Source organism: Cebus imitator, unplaced genomic scaffold (assembly GCF_001604975.1).
Source record: "Cebus imitator isolate Cc_AM_T3 unplaced genomic scaffold, Cebus_imitator-1.0 Scaffold486, whole genome shotgun sequence".
Lineage (NCBI taxonomy): Eukaryota > Metazoa > Chordata > Mammalia > Primates > Cebidae > Cebus > Cebus imitator.
The window spans coordinates 844,100-860,690 of record NW_016107801.1 but is presented as its reverse complement, the minus strand read 5'-3'; the positions used below and the strand labels follow the sequence as shown (position 1 = coordinate 860,690).

Genomic DNA, 16,591 nt, shown 5'->3' with positions numbered 1-16,591 from the left:
CTTCTTTCCTTCCCTCCCTCCCTCCCTCCCTCCTTCTTTCCTTCCTTCCCTTCTCCTTCTATCCATTCACCTACCCATCCATTCATCCATCCATCCACGTATCCACCAATCCATTCATCTGTCCATGTATAGCGATTTGCATTTTTGTGTTAGGGTGGCTTATGACCATCTCGGACTTCCACTCTCTACACTAGAGGGCCAGGAGTGGCTAACTTACTAGCTTCTGCACTGCTTAGAGTGGTACCAGACATGACTAGATTCTCAAGCTATTTTGTTGGCTTGAACTGAGAGATAAGAGAAATCCAGTTGGAGCAGCAGCCAATGGTACAGTCAGATCATCATGAGGTGCTGAGTGCTTTCTAGGAGTTATGAGAGGAGGCAGCCCACTGCACTGGAGGAGCTGGGGGTGTGGAAGTAAGTCTGGCTCTCGGCAGAGGTGGGGTGTGGACGGTGGGGAGAAGTGAGGAGAGCATTTCTGTTGACAGTGAGACGTAAGAAAACTCCGTGGTGGCCACTGAGAACGGGGAGGTGGGAAGTCCACGTGTCCCTGGATATTTGCTTGTAGATTCAGAGACCCAGCTCATTCTCCAAATAACTTTGTTAACTTTTCTTGACTCTGAAAGGAATGCACACTCATTAGAGCACATTTGGGAAAGATCAAAATGACTTCTTCTTTCCCTTTCCTCACACTTTTTCTTTACACGGTTGAGCTCGTGTGCAGAAATGGCGTTGTGCCCTGCCCTTAGACACAGAGGTTTTCTGACGTCATTATCAGCTCTTTATAAATATCCCAATGGCTGCAGAACACTCCACTGCATGCTCCAGTCACAGTTTTCTTGACTGTTCCTCCCATGTTGGGCTTCAGTTGTTTCCAATTGCCTGCTGTTGTAAGTAACACTTGGATGAACATCTTTCTGGTAAATCCTTTCTGCCTCTCTGATTATTTCCTTAGGGCAGATTCTTAGACTTTGACTCACTGCATCCGAGCATAGTTACATTTTGAAGCCTTCTTATTGCAGGATTACATTCCAACTAACAGGCAGTTGTCACCTGATTAACTGTGCCCTGGGCAGCGTTATCCTCAGGTGTTAAATCCAGATGGATCCCATGTCTGGGAACCGGGGCAGCTCATCCCCTGCTAAGCCAGTTACCTCCCCTTCTCTGCTCCTAGGGAGGCAGTGGAGAGCTGTGATTTAATGCTTGGACCCTGGTGTGGTTGTTTCCTGGGCCTGTGGGATGTCTTGGGGCCCCTTCAGGCGAGCCCCCGGGTCCTTGTCTGGAGGATGGGGCAGCACTTCCTGCTCCACAGGCCTTCCCGAGAAGCTGGATTATTCATAATGGTAAAAACTCATGTGCATGCCGAGCTTCAGACCTCTCCTCCTTTTGAGTCAGAAAATGCGAGGGAATGTTCTAGAACCCAGCAGACATTCACTAGATGGTCTAGTGAGTTCCCCTCCTTTGCTCCCTTTCTCTGGCCATCTGCTCGGAGTCCCCGCTGCGGTGATGAAGTGGACAGCGCCGTCCATGTGGGGGTCCTGCTGACTCGTAGGTCTGCTCCCCAGCAGGTGGCTGCACTGAATGCGTGTGCCTGGGCCCACCTTCCACACAGGAGTGCCGCCAGGCCAGGATGGAGCTGATGCCTGGCGCTGGCTGGCAGAGGGGCGGCCTGGGCTGCTGTGGGAGATGTGCAGGGGGGCCTGCGGCAGATCTGGTGCCACGGCCTGACTCAGTCATCGGGGCAGCAGGTTGGGTTCTCGCTGTTGAAGTTTTCAGTGTGAAAATGCGCTCCATGGGACCCCACACACTGGTGCTCTACCAGCTTCCGGGAGGGCCGACTGAGCTGTCTGAGCCTGTGCAGGCGACACCTGGGGAGCCCCTGGATATCCACCCCAGAGAGCACCAGCGGGGCTCCATTAACCTACTGGGCGTGCAGCTCACTCACGGACGGAAGTCGGCTCCGAGTCCCGCCCTGTGCACCAGTTTGTGGTGCGTCATTTGCCGAGTTTCTGTGATCTCCCACGGTACGGTTATGGTTCATTCAGGCCCACGTAACTGGTGTTGAGTCCATCTCGAGTGTTTTGAAAACACACATAGCTCTCATCATTGCAAAATGCTGCTGGTCCTGGGGGAAGTCGTGTAAAATATTCCCCCCAGAGGTCAGAGTGGCCCAGTGCAACGCTCCTTTACCTGCATCAAAGGATCGAATAAAATCATTTCAGAGCTGAGGTCACAGAGCCAGAGGAACTCCGTGGGGCTCACCGCAGCAGCCTGAGCTCTGAAGCTGCCTCCCCGGGTGGGCGTGAGGAGCTGCACGTCTGGACCTGCACGTGTGTGGCTGGGTGGACGGAGCGTGGCTTTCCGTTGTGTGGAATAGCCTTCTAAGGCATCATCTGCTGTGTAGCATTCAGTAGGTGCGAACCGTCTCCAGGGCCAACGTCCTTGTCTTTCTAAAGCTGCCCGTGGCAATGCGACGTAAAGGCGAGTGCTGTCCGCCGCCGGAGCTGGGGAAGGGCGGTGAGCACAGGTGCGCTTGTCTTTCGTCCACGTCCCACAGTTTTGTCTGAAAGGGCAAGTGTGCAAGCTGCACGTGGGCCTTACCAAGGGCCGCAGGAGGACGAGTGCGTGGGGCGGCCCGCTTCAAACCTCACACTCCTGGAAGTGGGGGCGTTCCTGACACGTGCAAATGCGGTTTTGTTTTTATAAAGGCCAGTTAAAAATTGCCCATTATCGAGGCAGAGGCCAACCGTCTGTGAACATCTCTCAGTCTCAGGTAGAAATGGAGAGAAGACACTACGTATCTATGTATTTAATTACGTAACACAGCTTCCTGCCAAATGCCAGCTGGCATTCTTCTGTTATAAAAGCAATATGTGTCCATGCTAGAAATGTTAAAAGCTACCAAAAAGTACAAGGAAGAAAATGAAGATGAGTCATAATGTCTGATTTGCTGAAACCACTATGATGGTGATGGTGATGGTGATGACAGTGTTGTTGGTTTCTGCTAAATATAACCACCGACACGGCTAAAGGAACATTTTGATGTATTTCTTTTCTACTGTTTGTTCCATGCCTGTATTCACAAAATTGGGATTACGTACTACTTTGTAGTAGCTTCGAACTTAAAACATGGTAAGCAAATCTCAACAAATTAGGAGTTAAAAAGAAGTCCCACAATTTGATAAAGGACATTCATGTAAAATCTACATACTAAATGCTTTTACCCTAAGATCAGGGGCAAGGCAGGGATGCTGCCTTTATCACGGCTATTCAACATTGTATGGAGATCCTAGCCAGGGAAGAAAATAAAGTAAAAGGCATATTGGTTGGAAAGGTTTAAGTCAAACTGCATTTATTTGCAGACCACATTATTGACTATGTAAGAAAAATCTAAGGAATCTACAAAATAACTTCTAGAACTAACACGTTTAGCATGGTGACAAAGTCAACATATAAAAATTCATTGTGTTTCTAGATACTAGCAATGAACAGTTGGAAACAGAAATTTAAAAAGCTCTTAAAAGAGCATCAAAAATATAAAATACTTAGAGATATATTTAATGAAAATATGCATGACCTATATTTACTGATGATCACAAAATACTGCTCAGAGAAATCAATGATGATCTTAAGATTTAAATGCAGAGATATACCATTTTCATGGACCAGAAGACAAAATATTTTTAAGGTGATATTTCACCTCAGTTGAGCTACAGATTCAATTTAACGCCAATTAAAATCCCAGCAAGCTTTTTAAAAATAGAGATTGCCGAGGTGATTCTGAAATTCATTTGGGAATGCAAAGGACATAATATAACCAAAACAGTTTTGAAAAAGAAGAACATCAGAGGGCTTATGCTTCGTGATTTCGAGACTTACTCTAAAGCTGTAATGATGAAGGCAGTGTCCTGTTGATAGAAAGACATATAGACCAGTGGAATAGAATCAAGTCCAGAAATAGAATCATTTGATTTTCCATAAAAGCGCTAAGATGCAATGGTGAACGAACAGTCTTAGCAAATGGTGCTGAAACAATTGGATATCTATTTGCAATAAAATGAGCCCTGACTCTTACCTCAAATAATATTCAAAAATTAAGATGGGTCATAGATTTAAATGCAAGATTTAAAACTTTTATAAAGCATAAGACAAAAAAAAATCTTGAGTTTCTTTGACCTTGAGTTTGGCAAAGATTTCTTAGACAGGAAACAAACACTATGCACCGTAAAAGATTAAAAAGCTGATAAATCGGGCTTTATTAAAACCACACCTTGTACTTTTCAAAAGACACTGTTAGGAAAATGGAAAGGTAATAAGATTAGAATGAAATGTGTGTAAAACACATATCTGACAAATAACTTACATCTAAAATATATAAGACATGGTCACAACTCCACAGCATGGAGGCAAATGACCCAGCTTAAACCTGGGCAGAAGATTCGGACAGATGTTCCACAAAAGAAGACAGAGGCGTGGACACCCTGCATCTGAAAAGATGCCTCTCAGCTTTAGTCACCGGGGAAATACAAATTAAAACCATAAGGGGATACCACTGCCTGCAGGAGTGTGAGTGAGGATGTGGAAAAACCATCACCCATTCTTGGTGGGGGTGCAAAGGGGTGCAACCACTTTGGAAAGCAGTTTGGCTGTGTTTTATAAGATTATCCCTCCCTTTACCACAGGACACAGCAATTCCACGTCTAGGTGTTCATTCAAGAGAAGTGAAACATGTGTCCATACAGAGCCACGTATGTGGGCACTCATGTGCTGTGTGATTGCAATAGCCTCACGCAGGGAGCAGCCCAAGAGCCCACGTGGTACGGGGACATACACACGGGGGCGCCTCCTTACGTAGAGTCCTGCTCAGTGGTGGAAGGCGTGGGTACCCAAGCAGGGTGGCACGGAAGCACAGCGCTAAGTGACAGAAGCGGACATGAAAGATGCAGAGGACGTGGTTCCATTTACATGACATTTGAGAAGAGGCAAAACTGCAGGGACAGGAAAAAGATGAGTGGGGAGAGACGTGAGAGAGCTCCGTGAGGGTGATGGACATGTTTCATACCTTGAGAATGAGCATGTGTGTGTGTGTGTGTGTGTGTGTGGTGTGTGTGTCAGGGGAAGGGGGAAAGGGTATAGGACTATCCATTTGCCCAAACTCATTCACCTGCACACTTAAAAAGAATCAATTTTGCACGGTGCGGAGGCTCACGCCTGTAATCCTAGCACTTTGGGAGGCTGAAGTGGGTGGATCGCCGGAGGTCAGGAGTTCAGGACTAGCCTGGCCAACATGGCGAAACCCCCTCGTCTCTACTAAAAATATGAACGTTAGCCGAGCATGGTGTGTGTTGCACGTAATTGTTGGGTGAGCTTCGGTGATTAAGCATTTGTGCTTTTCCCAAATTCATTGTCAAACTCCCATAGGAGCATGAGGAGAATGAATGCCCCTAAGACTTTCAGTACCAAGTGTCAAACTGTCTCCTGAGAGATGTCAATTTAGACTCCTGTGGGTACTGAATGAGATTTTGCATACTTGCCAAAAATTGGTCACTTAAAAAAAAAATTTGTGCCATGGGAGACAAAGGCCTCTTGATGTAATTCGTGTTTGGCTACTAGGAACGTTGAACATTATATATTGGTCCTGCTCTTTTTCTAGTTGTAAGACCATCTCCTGTGTATTTCAGCAAGATTTATACACATCTTGTTGTTTATTGCCTGCTTTTTGTTGTGGTTCTGTATTGTCTCAGAACAATCACCCCAAAACTTGGTGTCTTAATAGCATCCTCTTACTTTGTATGTGAATCTGTAGTTTGAGGGGTTTTTTGGGGACCCTTTGTGTGCACCACATGGCTTCAGGGTGAGTGGTTTAACTAGGGCTGGGGATCCATTTCTAGATGGCTTTTTCACACGTTGTGGTATTGATCCTTGCTGTTGGCTGGGGGCCTGGGGTTCTCTTCACGTGAGGCCCTCCAAGGGGTTGCTTGAGCTTCCCCACAGCATGGCGTCTTTGTCCTAAGAAGGAGCATTCCAAGAGACAGGGGAGTACAGTTTCCCAGTTTCTTAAAGCCCAGACCTGTGAGCCAGCCATGTTGCCCTCATCACATTCTATCGGTCTGGGGGTCACAAAGCCCACCTTTATTAAAGGGAAGGGGACATAGACACCACTCCTTGATGGGCTGTTATGTTAGATAATTTGTGGCCATTTTTAAACTTCCACACTTTAAAATTTTGTTTGGCAATTTTTTTTTTCTTAACAAAATTGTGCAAGTTTTATGTGGCTATTTACACAATTTTTATGAAGTAGAGGGATTTAGAGAATGATCATCAGACCTTCTCCTTCACTGCCCTACCAAACTTCAGCCCCTTTCTAGAAGTAGCCCCTCAGCTCTTTGATGGGTATTTGATGGGTAAGTTCTCGACTTAGTGGTGTGTGTATTCCAGTGATGTGTTATCAGATGACATTGCTGTCTTTTACTTATTTTAACATAAAAGGGACCGTGCTTTATAAGCATTTCCATGGCTTGAGGACATGTTGGGCCATCTCTCCATCTCATGGCCATCTGCATGAACCCTTCCCGTCTGGCCTCTGCAGCATATTTGGCAGATGCAGTTGATCTAACTGGTTCCCGATTGATGGGCATTTGCCCTGCTTTCAGTTCTTTGCTGCTGTGAGCAAGCCTTGGCCATCCTGGCACAGCGCAAACCTTTCTGTGGGATTCAGCCCTGAAGAGGGACATGCCGGGCCAGGGTATGTGCACATCCTCACCGGGATCCTGCAGAATTGCTGCTCCTGAAAGGCTCCTCCTTCCGCTGGCATCCATCACAAATCCACGAAGGCACAGTTCCTCCGAGTGCTTGGCCAGTTGATTTGGCCCTTCCTTTATTTGCTGGTGGGTCATGGCTTATTTGTTCACTTGGTTTGTCCTCTGGTCCCATGGTTGGGTCATTCCTGCATTTGTTCATCGGTTGGTTTGATCATCTATTGATTGGCTCTGTTGGTTATTTGTTCCTCTGCTTTCTCATTGGCTGGCTTCCTCCTTCCTTCTTCCTTCCTGTGAGCACTGTGCCAAGCATCTGCTCTGAGCTAAGCTCTCTTCACCACTGTGGATTCAGGACGACACTTGTCCCTTACCTCAGGAGCTCAGTCTGGGAAACAGCAAGTCACTGGGGTCACCTGCTGCCAGTCCTGTGCTGGGGGAGGCCATGGAGTGTGCTGATTGTGGTTTGCTGGGGTGACACAGAGGAGGCAGGGACACCAGGAAGCGTAGGTCCATCCCACGTGATTGACGGCTGGACCGCTCACCTTCCCGGAGCTTCACGAAGGAGAGGTGTCTCTGCTGGATGTAACTTGAATATTCAGAGTAACTCTTGAGGGTGGGAAGGCGTGAAAGTCCAGCCTTATTATCGCTCCAGGTCTCAGCTACCAGTCATGGCTTCTGTGGGGAAGGCAGGCCCTGGTGTTACACCTTCTTTCCTGCAGGGAAAAAGGCTCGGGGCAGTGGAGCTGCCCTTGGTTCTCAGGTGCATCCCTGTGCTGGGTTCCGCTGAGCATTTTGGGATAGTGGGAGAGGTTTCTCACTGCCTTCTGAGTCCTGAAATCTGCCTGCACGGGTGGAATCCAGTGCATCTTGTAGAGACAGGCTGTGTGGCAACACTTAGGTCCGTGGAGCTAGGCTTTTACCCCTGACTCCGAAATGATAGGAGAGTGAGTTCAGAAATGGTGTGGGGCTGGGCGTGGTCGCTCACGCCTGTAATCCCAGCACTTTGGGAGGCCAAGATGGGAGGATCACTTGAGATCAGGAGTTCGAGAGCAGCCTGGCCAACATGGTGAAATCCTGTCTCCACTGAAAAAAAAAAATACAAAAATTAGCCTGGCATGGTGGTGCATGCCTGTAATCCCAGCTACTCGGGAGGCTGAGGCAGGAGAATTACTTGAACCTGGGAGGTGGAGGTTGCAGTGAGCTGAGATCGTGCCACTGCACTCCAGCCTGGGCGACAGAGTGAGACTCTGTCCCCCCGACACAAAAAAGAAATGGGGTGGACCTTCGACACTCACTTGGCATCATCCTGGAGTGAACGCGGCCCCTACAGCAGCCGGGCAGGGCTCAGAGACTGGCACTGCCTGCCCATCTCAACATGTCTTTTGGGGCAGTTGGGCCCATGAGAGACTCTGGTTTGAAGCTGGTGCAGTTCTGCAGTTGACCCACGCCATCCATCCTGACTCAGCTTTGCCAGCCCTTCCTGGGTGCCAGGCCTGTGTGAGGCCCAGGTACAGAGAAAAAAGACGTGTACCCAGTGGCAGCTGCCCAGGCTCTGGGTCCTCCTGGGAGCTGGGTGACCACGTGAAACATTCCTGTGTAGACACAGCCCTCCGGCAAGGTGGGCCCTGGTGCCTGGCGTCATCCTCCCTCCCTTCCTCCAGCACAGAGGGATACGTTACCTTTGTGGAAACCAGGATTCATCATCTGGTTCCTCCTCAAGCTCACAGGTCCCGCCCCTGCAGCGAGGGCTCCTGCTGGCCATGCCGTGTGTGCGGAGCCCAGCCCGCTGGCACTGCCGTGGGCCATCATGGCAGGTGGCTGCAGCCTAGTGTCTCTGGTGAAGTTCAGCTGTGCTCTTTTTGTAATCCTTTGAGAAATGACAGGGTTGAAGGAGGAGCATGTCTGTGAGTAAAGACAGATGGAGAGCAGTGATGACCAGCATGAGGAGGGTGCCCAGCAGGTGCAGCGGGAAGCTGGACACGCCCCGTGCGTATTCGGGGCGGGCTGTCGCTTGGCTGGCAACATTTCCTCCCAGGCCTCAATTAGGGTCTTAGGTCTGCTCTGCAGCCCCCATGGCCATCGGAACGGTGGGATCCAGGCCTCTTCCGTGTGGGTGGGCTCTGCCCTTGTCTGGAACATCCCCCTGCTGTCCTGCGTGAGCAGCCCGGCTGGCTGGGTGGCTTATGTGCGCCAGGGACATGCCTTGTGTGGCTGCAGACTCTGCGTCGCTGCTGTCAGTTCCCTCTGAGATTGTGTCTCTCTCTCCATCTTTAGGTTGGCCACACCCCCTGCAGGAATCCCTTTCTTGTACCTGCCCATGTCCACCTGCCCCTGTTGAGTCCTTTCTTCTGCATGACTTAGTTTCAAGTTAACAGCGTGTGTGCACCGAGGGCAGTCTTTTCATCCGGAGGTGTCACGGGCTGGGCAGTCAGTGCCTGCAGGTGAGGGGTGGCGGCAGGTGTGTGTGCTGAGCCTTACGTGGGGCACCCGGCTAGTGTGTGGCCACCAGATGCAGGGTGCTGCAGAGGTGCCTGGTGTCCAGACCTCAGGCCAGCCTCGGTGGCAGTGGGAGGTGGGTTGTCACGGCCTGTGGAATGAGTTTCAGACTGATCCCACCTCTGAGTGTGGTGGGCAGGGGGCGTGCCTCCCGACTGTGGCCCCTTCCATAGCAACATGCATTCCTCAGCAGGGCAACCCCCCTCCCCGCCCCCAGCTGAAATTTCACCATAAAATCTCCCCACTCTGATGCCATCTGTCAGCAGCTTCTCCGGACTCTGGACCTACTGGCCAGGAAGGAAGGAGAGACTCTGTTCTGGGAAAGGAAAAAGAGCAGGATGCCCAACGAGGTTCTCCAACCCCCAGACCTGGGGGTCAGGACAGGCCCAGGGCCTTGGTACAGGGGCTGGGGCTGGGCAGGGGTTCCCTTCTGTGGTTCTTCCTGTCGTCTCACTCCCCAGGAGGACTCGGGATGCTGGCAGTGTCTAGACCGGGGCCTCCAGCCCCTTGATCTTGGACGGGTATTGGTCCGCAGCCTGTTAGGGCTGGGCGGCACAGCAGGAGGTGAGCCGTCCTGCGCTGGCATTCCCGCCTGAGCTCCGCCTCCTGGCAGATCCGCAGGGCGTTAGATCCTCGCGGGAGCGCAAACCCTCCTGTGAGCTGCGCCTGCGTGCGCGGGATGTGGGCTCCGTGCTCCTCATGAGCGTCTCATGCCTGATGATCTGAGGTGGAGTAGTGTCATCCCGAAACCATGGCCCACCCCCTGTCCGTGGAAAAATTACCTTCCACAAAGCCAGTCCCTGGTGCCAGAAAGGTTGGGGACGGTTTAGACGGCTGGTTTAGACGGCTGGTTTAGACCGCGGAGTAGCCACCACCGTCACTCCACACAGGCCTCCTGCCAGAGTTGCTGTGAGAATTCCACACAGCCCGGGACGTCACCTTCCTTCACGTCTGGTCCGAAAGCAAGACTGAGGCCTCCCAGGGCAGGGCGGAGGGTCAGGCCAGTGTTGCAACCCGAAGCTTTGCAGGCCCATCAACGGGACCTGCAGGGTGGTGACGTCCCTTCCCTCATCACTCCCTGCGCAGCCACCCTTCGTGCAGCCGTCCACGGATGGGCCGTTCCGCTGCGCCCCTTTCCATCCTGCAGTGAGCCACCTGTCTCCATATCCATCCTTCCTTCTCAGTCCAGCATCTCACTCCCTGTTCCTCTGTCATCTCTCTGCGTGTCTGCGTGTCTGTCCTTGAGTGGGTGCCCAGCCGCGGTGCGTGGTTGAGACAGTGGACATGGGAGGACCGGGAATCTGCTGCTTTCTCCACCGCCATCTGGAAGGCCCCGTGGCGTGGTTCCACGGGAGAGGCCTCTTCTGCCATTGGTGACGGGGCTGGAGCTAAGTGCCGTTGGAACTGGATGGCCCCTGAAGTGTCTGCTTTTTGTCAGGGCAGAGCCTGGGAGGAGGGAGCGGGGATCAGGCTGGTGGCTGTTACCCCCTGCTGGGCAGGCATTGGGTCCGTGCAGGGCGCGTCTCAGGGCTCGCTGGGTCAGGCTCACGGTCAGCGGCTCTGTGTTGGGGTCACGAGGTCTCTGCCCTCTGTTATCCCAGATGCCTTTCAGGTCTTCCATTCTCATCAATTCTCAGCTCATTTGGAGCCCCCTCTTCACACTTGACACCCTTAAAACGATATCCTGCTGTCAGCACGGGCGCCTGATCATCTTTTGTTCCTTTCTCTCCCTGGGCCTCCTTGTCTTCTGTCTTGTATGGAAGGGACAGTCTCTGAGGCCCTAACCTGCAGCCCCGCAGACCCTCCCGGCTGTGTCCCCCGCAGTGTGGGGCTGGTTGGGGGCACTGGGGAGGGGCCCTAATGGTGTCTAGTGGGCAGAGCTCAGGTTGCCTGCACGGTCCAGGCCGGGTACAGGACCCTGCCAGCCACTCCCCTAGCGAGGCCCCCGGCAGCATGTCCTTCTTACGGACAGTGACGTGGGGCGTCTGGGATGGGACCCACTTTGCCCAGGACCATGGGGCTTGTACACTGGGGATTTGGGGTCCAAGCCAGTCCACCCCGAGAGTGGGGTGGTGCCGGGTCAGGCGGGCCTGTGCCCGGGGGGAGGGCGGTCTGTTGTTGGACACAGGTGAGCCCCAGATCGTGTGCACAGAGAATCTCGTAATAACCAATGCAGTGAGAGCGGTGACGCCGCCTCCTTCGGGGATAACACCCCCCGGAGGCCCTTCATTCTTTAGCAAGGAAGATGCACTGGGAATCATGAACAAGGGCAGGGCCTGTGGGCACCTCGGAGCCCACTCGGGGCAGCCGTGCAGGCGAAGGTTCACAGTCTCCCGGCCTGGCTACAGGCTGCTTCCTCTCCTGGTGAAACACCGCGGGGCGGTGCACGGCTGTCTGCCCTGATGGCTCTGGCGACAGGTGACACTGGCAGGTGATCAGACATTTCTGCAGAGGCTGGTGGCGTGGAGGGGTGGGGACAGCAGGCCCCTTCCAGGGTCAAGCTCCCTGCCAGGCACACCCCTACCTGTTCCTCCATGACCCCCAGCTGAGGACACCAACCAGGGTCCCCGCCATGGAGGACGGAGCTGGCGTCCTGACCAGCCCTGGCCAGTTCCCAGTCACTGCTCTCTGCTGGGCTATGCCCGGTGAGGTCCTGAGGTGCAAAAGGCCATGAGGTGGGGCTCGGGGTGCTGGGGAGGAGGGCGGCCGTGCTGTGCACTGCACAACCCTAGGGGACGCTGTTCTAAGGCATGTCATGGGGTCGCGCAGGGCTGTGACACTGGTGAGGACATGTCGCGGCAAGAGCCAGGGTCTCTCGGGAAAATCCTGCAGGGCCGGAGGGGTGGGTGAGCGCGGGGGCTTTGACATCAGGCAGAGGAGTTGGAGGCTGATGGGAGCTTTTAGGTGGGTGAGGGAACCTGCTTTGGCATTGTGGCAGTGAGCGTGGGGACAGGCTGGGAATTCCGGCTCAGGTCTCCAGGTCTCCACCCTGGACTGCAGCCCTGTGGGGCACGGGAGAGGCCAGGCAGTCTGCCATCCTCCCGGCATGGCGTCCTCCGCTTGCCCTGCAGCCACCAGGCCCTCTGCGCATTTTCCACCCCTGGCCCTTTCCTTTGTTGTCTGGGTTAGTCATTGAGGAGGAATTTGAGTCGGAGCCTCCAGAGGCCTGTTTGTTTTTCGACCCACTGGGTTGACCTCACTGATGAGGCCGCATGCCTCGCCGGGCGGCTGGGGTGGAGGGGCCGCAGCCCTGGACCAGACCCTCCCTCGTGGCTCCGTGGCTCAGACCTCAGCCCTGGTCTTTAAGAGCTGTGGCTCTCTGGCTTCCAGGAAATATAGAAGGGAACTAGGAGGGACACCGCCCGTCCCCGGGTCCGCAGGGCCGTTTACCCACGCAGAGCAAATTGATGGCTTTGTGAAGAATTTCTGTGAGCACCTGCAGGTGCCAGGTTGTGCAGCGCCCCTGCCCTCCCAGAGTTCACAGCCCCTGGAGGAGACACGTGCCGTCCAGGGAATGCACGTCACAGTGATACCGTGACAGTGGTGGGGCCACGGGCGGGTCAGGAAGGGAGGCAGCCAGCTGTGTCCCAAGAGGCCAGCGTGTGCCTGTGGTTTCAGGAGCCTGTCCCTGGCTGCAGCGTGGAACAGCGCTTGGGCCTGGGGTGGGCCGGACGCCGAGGGGGCTCCCTTGCAGCCCCAGCGCAGCCCCAGCGCAGCCCCAGCCGCCGAGTGACCTTGCTGGCCTCCCCGCACCTCCATTCCTCTTTCCCAGTGAAGGCTGTTAGCCCGGATGCTGTTCACTACTCCTGGCTCTAAAATTAGAGTTCTAGCCTGAGACCTGTGAAGATTCAAGCTTGGGGGTTATTTAGAGGCTCTCGAGTTTTCTCTTAGAGATAAGAATATTGACTTTGGGGCCTGCAGAAGCCTCCCCTCTCTTCCTCTCTTTCTCTGTCACTCCCTCTCTCTGCAGATAAGTCTCTGTCCCTCCCTTTCTCTCTCTCGAGGTTGTCTGTCCCCACAGCTGCCTCCCGAGCCCCTGAGCCCTAGGCCATTGTCTCCAGTCCATCCTGGTCCCTTGGCTGAGCAGGCCACAGACATTTGGCAGGACGCGCCCTGGGCTCAGTGTCTGGGAGTGGCGCTGAGTGTCTGGCAGTGACTTCTGGAGGACGGGCCATGGAGCCTTAAGGGCCAGGCAGAAATGCCACCCTGTTCGGGCTGGGGGCTGGACTGGGTGTCCACAGAGCCCACAGCACCGTTCTGTTGGGTGCCAGGGCCCCGGCTGAGCACCTCACCTTCCCCCAGCCTCTCTGCCTGGATGCTGGGTCCTGAGCAGAGCACTCTGTGCCTGTGTGACCCGAGAGCTGCAGCTTCCTTTAGCCACCACAGCGGGCGTGTGGAGGGGACTGTGTGGGTGAACGTGGGGCAGAGAGACTGGGCTGGGCCAGCACACTTCCCCAGAGACCCCAGAGATCCCGGGACCAATGGAGGCGGCCCAGTGCTGGGGGCAGAGTTGGAAATAACCTTCTAATGAGATAAGGACATAAAGATGATCCTAGAATCCTCCCACAGCTCCCGGTGGGGTCGGGGAAAAGCCTGGATATCTCAGGAAGGGTGCAGGAATCCCAGAGGTCAGGCAGGTGGGGAATCAGTGCCAAGGAGGCACTCCTTGACTGGAGTAGCTGTGGGCACTGCTCCGGCTCAGGGGGGCACCAGACTGGGGACCTGAGGAAAAGTCACCCCCCTAGTGACCACGAATGACCAGGTGGAATCTGCTGCTGCTGGTGTGTTGTGATTCTGGGGCTGGGGAAGCTCCCCTGTGCCTTTGCCAGCAAAAAGGAGCAGGCTCTGATGGATGGCAGATGCCCAGCCTTTGCGAGGAAGGACCACGGCCAGCACGTCGTCTGGTGGAGACAGACATCCTGGGCTTTACAGGCAGCCTACCCAGCGCCAGTGCTTACAGATGAGGAGCTTGTTTGTGGGGGTGTGGGGGGAAGGAATTAGAGAAAGAGACCCAGTGCAGACCCCGGCAGCCTTGCGAGGAGTGCGCCATCCCAGGGCCTGAGACCCATCCCCTCTCTTCACAGCCTGCTCTTGCTCTGTGAAGCCCGCTGGGAGCCGGCGAGGGCAGAGCGAAGTGGGCTTTTATTTAGAAAAGTAGAATGGCTGTGAGTTGTTGGGGTCACCTCCTCCCGGGGCAGTGCTGAGGCTCCAGGTGCCACTGGCTGCAGGAGTCCTAGAAAATCGGCAGAGAGGAAACTTGCGTTGGCCATCCTGTCTCACCTCCAACCTTCCGCCCTTGTGAAAAAATGGGGCTTTCCTCCTGAGCCTGTTGCAGGCTTGTAATCATTCCTCCCTGGGGAGGAGGGCCAGGGAGTGAGGAACTGACAGCTAAGGAGGGCCAGATGCTGCACCCAGAGATGGGCCCTGTTTAGTAGTGGATGCTGGGATCCAACTCCAATTGGCATTAACATAAAGGTGGATACACTGGTTTGTGTAGATGAGCCTCATTCAGGCACAGCTTGATCCAGCTACCCAAACAGTGTGGCCAGTCTGCCTCTCTGCATCCTCTTACACCCTGCCCCAGGTTGTTGTGTGTAGAAGCTATGGACCCACTCACTCAGTCATTCAGCAAACGCGGCTGAGTGCCCAGTGTGTGCAGGCTGCTGTGCCCTGCAGGTGAGGGCTCTGTTCCTGTGCCCTTTGGTGCTCCCTCTCCATCAGGGCCACCCTACCTGGGGGTGGGTGCTTGTGTCCTGGTAGCAGCTCATCGCATCCCCTTCTCCAGGGCCCTGGCGCCCGGGGGGCTTTTCTGGCTCATTCTCTTTTGTTCTGAAGCCCCCGTCCCCACTGGGGAGACGAGGCACTGAGGTCAGCACTTGATGGGGCGCCCCCTGAGCATCTTCCTTCCCCGAGGCTGGCAGGATGGGTGCCGTGGAGCGCCTGGGCTCGGCTTCCGGATTCCATTCTGAGGACACATCTGTGTCACTCAGAGAGTGGCCCCAGGCCCCACTCACCTTCCTGAAAGCGGCCGGCTTCCGCAGCGTTTCTGTTGTTGGTGGAGAAGTCGGGGGGCTCCACTCCCAGGGGCTGCTGAGCCTGAGAGGTGCCCTCCAGCAGGGCAGGCTGCGCCCGGGCCAAAATCGCCCCTTCCTTGCTTCTGAGTGCTCGGAGGAGTGCCGGGGCACCAGCAGGTGGCCAGGAACTGATTTACGTTCCCACTAAAAGCAGCTGTCTCCTTCTGTCAGCTCCTGTAGGTGCCGGAGCCTGTGCGATGTCCAGCAGCCCTCCTGGTCCCGGGGAAGAGAGCGCTGCTGGGCTGGGCTCTGTGATGCTGCCCCGCTGGGTCTGGGGCACCTGGCTGCTGGTGTACATCCTTCTCAGCAGGGCTGCGGGCCTCAGGCCTTAGGGGAGCCCAGAGCTCCGCCCTCCTGCCCCACCAGCTTGGTTCTGTCCCTCATCTCTGGTTCCTTGTGCTGGGCCACATCAGTCCACTGCTGCTCCAGACCAGGAGCACCTAGACACACTGAGCACCGTGGTCCCCGGGTGATGAGCACTGTGGTCCCTGGGTGACGAGCACTGCGGTCCTTGCATGCCCTGCAGCTGTTTGACCAGAGGGCACCAGGCCCCAGAGTGACATGGAATGTGGTAATTCTGGGTCAGCTCTGGAGGAGCAGAGAAGATGAACTCCGTGGGTGATCGTGGAAATGCCTGCTGGGGACAGAGAAGGTAATCCCAGGGTGGTTAGTGGAGACATGTCATTGGCTGGTGGAAAGACTAACTACTTAGCGGGGCAGTTGTAATTGTAAAATTGCCCTGTACCTCCTGATTTTCACCATTCACCTGCTCATTTATTCACGGATTGATCCATCCACTCATCCATCCTTCCGCCCACCTGTGTGTCCACCCACCTACCATCCACTCACCCACCCATGCGCCCACTCATCCGTCCATCCACCTACCTATCCACCTATTCACTCAACCACTTCTCCACCCACCCATCCATCTATCCATCTGTCCACCCACCCATTCATCCATCCATCCATCCATCCATCCATCCATCCACCATCCATCCTCCTCCTCCTCCTCCTCCTCCTCTCCATCTGTGTTGAGCTCCTACTATGTGCCAGTGCCACAGTCTTGCTTCTATTTCTGATCAGGGTCTTTGTGCTGCCTTTTGTGCTTCATGGCAACCACCCAGAAGTCAAACACTCATTTCCAAATTACTACCCTTCTTCTCCTTTCTTCTTGTTCTTCTCCTTCTTCTTCCTCCTCTTCCTCCTCCTCCTCCTCCTTCTTCTTCCTCCTCCTTCTTCTCCGTCTCTTCTCCTCCTTCTCCTCCT

The 16,591-nt window shown here is 54.3% G+C and overlaps 1 protein-coding gene and 1 long non-coding RNA gene across 3 annotated transcripts in view; both read left to right on the top strand.

The window, feature by feature from the left end:
* The window catches only part of COL5A1 (collagen type V alpha 1 chain), a 197,390-nt gene that overhangs the window by 28,335 nt on the left and 152,464 nt on the right, over window positions 1-16,591 (top strand). The window lies entirely within an intron of this gene.
* Window positions 5,195-7,918, top strand: LOC119468744. The gene is made up of 3 exons (XR_005197505.1): window positions 5,195-5,337; window positions 5,851-5,858; window positions 7,897-7,918. It is a non-coding gene; the product is annotated as an uncharacterized LOC119468744 (long non-coding RNA).